Genomic DNA, 3,495 nt, shown 5'->3' with positions numbered 1-3,495 from the left:
AACAGGGTGAGGGGCAGAACGGAGTATGGTGGTCATCACCAAAGAGAACGTGTTAGAAAACTGAATGGCCAGAATGCAGATAGATCATCTGGGCCAGATGGACTACACCCCAGCCTTGTAACGGAGATAACTGAAGATGTAGAGCAAGCGTTAGTTGTGATGTTTCAGGAATGACTAGAATCAGGAAAGGGCAAAGTGGACTGGCAACTCGCAAACGTGACACCCCGTGGAACAAGGAATTAAGGCAGAAGACGGAAAATTACAGACTGATTAACCTAGCCTCAGTTCTGGGTAAGATCTTGAAATCCATTGTGAAGGATGCGATTTCTGAATACTTGGATGTAGCTGGTAAAATATGGCGGTCATGCCTGACAAACCCACTAGAATGTTTTGAAGAAGTACTGAGCAGATCAGGAGAACCAATGGATATTATCTACCTGAACCTCAAGACGTATTTTGACAAATTGCTACACTAGAGGTTATTGAGAAAGGGGACCTATGGTGTCATAAGCAACGTGCTAGCATCGATAGAAGCCAGCAGAGAGCAAGGACATTATGTGCCTTCTCAAGATGGAAGTCAGTGACAAGCATTGTTCCACAAGACTCAGTGTTGGGATCACAAACTTTCACATTTTGCAGTTAATAATCTAGATGAAGGAACTGAGGGCACTTTGGCTAATTTTTAATATTAGAATCACTAGAGTTTGGAAATAGGCCTTTTGGCAAAATAGGCCCACACCAACCCACCGAAGAGTAACCCAACCAGACCCATTCTCTGCTGACTAGTAAAAAAAGTTTTGGGCAATTTACCATACCGGTTTCACGTAATCTGCACATGCTTGGACTGCAGGACAAAACCAGAGCACCCATGGGGCGAATATGCAAACGCCAAACTGGCGGTAACCCGAGGAGAGAATTGAACCTGGGTCACTGGCACTGTGAAGTATCCGTATTAAGCCAACATGCAACACACAGCCTGATCCCCAGACAGTACAAAGATATGAAAAGGGTCGGATAGCATTGAAGAGGTGGCGAACTTGCAGAATGGTGCTCCACCGAATCTCCTCAACTTCCCACATCTCTGTACTTGCACCCCACCCTTCCGACTACAACAAGAATAGACCCATGGTCCTCAACTTCCATCCCACCAACCTCCAGCTACAACTAATCATTCTCCACCATTTCTGCCACATATAGTCAGACCCCACCACCAGGGCTATATTTCCCTCCCCACCCCTATCGGCATTATAGACAATAGACAATAGACAATAGGTGCAGGAGTAGGCCATTCTGCCCTTCGAGCCGGCACCACCATTCATTATGATCATGGCTGATCTTCCTCAATCAGTATCCTGTTCCTGCCTTGTCTCGATAACCCTTGATTCCACTATCCTTGAGAGCTTTATCCAACTCTTTCTTAAACGAATCCAGAGACTGGGACTCCACTGCCCTCTGGGGCAGAGCATTCCAGACACCCACCACTCTGTGGGTGAAGGCTTTTCTCCTCATCTCTGTCCTAAATGGCCTACCCCTTATTTTTAAGCTGGGTCCTCTGTTTCGGGACTCACCCATCAGCGGAAACATGTTTCCTGCCTCCAGAGTGCCCAATCCTTTAATAATCTTATCCGTCTCAATCAGATCCCCTCTCAGTCTTCTAAACCTAAGGGTATACAAGCCCAGTCGCTCCAATCTTTCACCATAAGATAGTCCCGCCATTTCAGGAATTGACCTCGTGAACCTACGCTGCACTCCCTCAATAGCCAGAATGTCTTTCCTCAAATTTGGAGACCAGAACTACATACAGTACTCCAGGTGTGGTCTCACCAGGGCCCTGTACAGTGGAGAAGAACCTCTTTGATTCTATACTCAATCCCTCTTGTTATGAAGGCCAGAAAACTACAATGAATTATGTACCTGCAGACCGAGATTCAGTGTTCTCCAACACTACGCAAAGCCCTATCAGTAACTGTATAAACCCTACACTTTTTGTTGTACCAAAATGCAATACCTTCCGTTTATCCAGATTGAACTCCATGTTACATTTTTCAGTCCAACGACTTATTTGATTCAGATCCTTTTGAATCTTAGATAATCTTCCTCACTGTCTACAATTCTGGTATCGCCTGCAAACCTACGAAGGATGCATGCTGTGATTTCCACTGTTTTCTCATATAGATTCATATTTACTTGGAGTGGCCGTGATTTAGCAGTGTGCAGATCATACAGCAGTTAGTCATACAATTAAACATGAGGAAGAAGGCCGCAGACTGCAGGGAGATATCAAACAATTGGAAAGAAAAATGGTGAAAGCAATTCATTCCAGGGAAGTGGGTGAGAGTGAAGCAAGATCAAACTTCAAACGAGCCGCCCACGCTCCAGTTGTGGCACTCAGCTGTCTCAGCAAGATGCACTGTAGATTGCTATGTCATTATAAACGGGAACAAATTTTCCCTCCTGTCCCACCTTTGACCAGGAGCACTCCCGATCTCTGAACTGTTTGCGCCTCTAAACCGTCATAGAAGTACTGTGCATTCACCAGTTGTATCACTGGAGCCATCGAGATGCTCTGCGACTTTATTCCCATCCCGATTTCTCGTTGGAACTTCACGGCTGCGCCACTCAATTCCTCTGATTCTGGGGCTGGGAACTGGGACTCTGTGGCAGCAGTGGATACTGCCTTTGTGGGGAAACTGGTGAAGTAGCCGATGTTAATCTGCATTACTATTGAAGCATACATTTCGACAAAAACTGCACTGTCCCCGGAGTCTTTGATGTTTTGGAGAAATATATTTATCTCAGCCTTCAGCATATTAATGATGGAATCACCACAGCCTCCGGGGGCACCAATGTTAAACGGTCAGCCCATTCTGAGTTCCCACAATTCTGCCACTGTTCGCTAAGCACTGATATTGTTCATTTGGTGTTCTGCCTAACATTTCCTCTGCTACTGTACCTATTGGGCACTTTTCACATGTTCGTTTCTGGGATGCCGTGATCGTTTGGTGGTTAGTATTCTGCGTTGTAGCCACAACAACCTCGGTTAAAATCTGAGTCACGCAGTAATTGCCCTATCTGTCCCAGTTGTTATGAAACACAAAGGGATCAGTTGTTTTGACATGGTAGTTTTCTCCAAGGTCATGTTTTTTTCTCTTCAAATTCTGCTTGCTCACATCTCTGTGTTTCATATGTCAGAATTCAAATCGTCCCGTTCTCAGGGATTTCTTCCCTCCTACAATCACTAACTGAACTTTCCATCTCACACCCCCATTTCATTAATTTGGAGATGCCGGTATACAAACATAAAAATCTCACAACACCAGGTTATAGTCTTAGAGGATTAATTGAAGCACTAGCTTTCGGAGCACTGCTCTTTCATCATGTAGTTTTCGAGTCATTTCCTATTTCACTCAGGCACTGCAGAATCAAACACTGACTCTCACTTTAATACCGTTCAGTCTGTGCTGCTGTGGTCACTGTTGCTGGGTGAACGTGCCC

This window comes from Chiloscyllium plagiosum, unplaced genomic scaffold (assembly GCF_004010195.1).
Source record: "Chiloscyllium plagiosum isolate BGI_BamShark_2017 unplaced genomic scaffold, ASM401019v2 scaf_8840, whole genome shotgun sequence".
In the NCBI taxonomy this organism is placed as follows: Eukaryota; Metazoa; Chordata; class Chondrichthyes; order Orectolobiformes; family Hemiscylliidae; genus Chiloscyllium; species Chiloscyllium plagiosum.
This window is presented reverse-complemented; position numbering follows the sequence as displayed.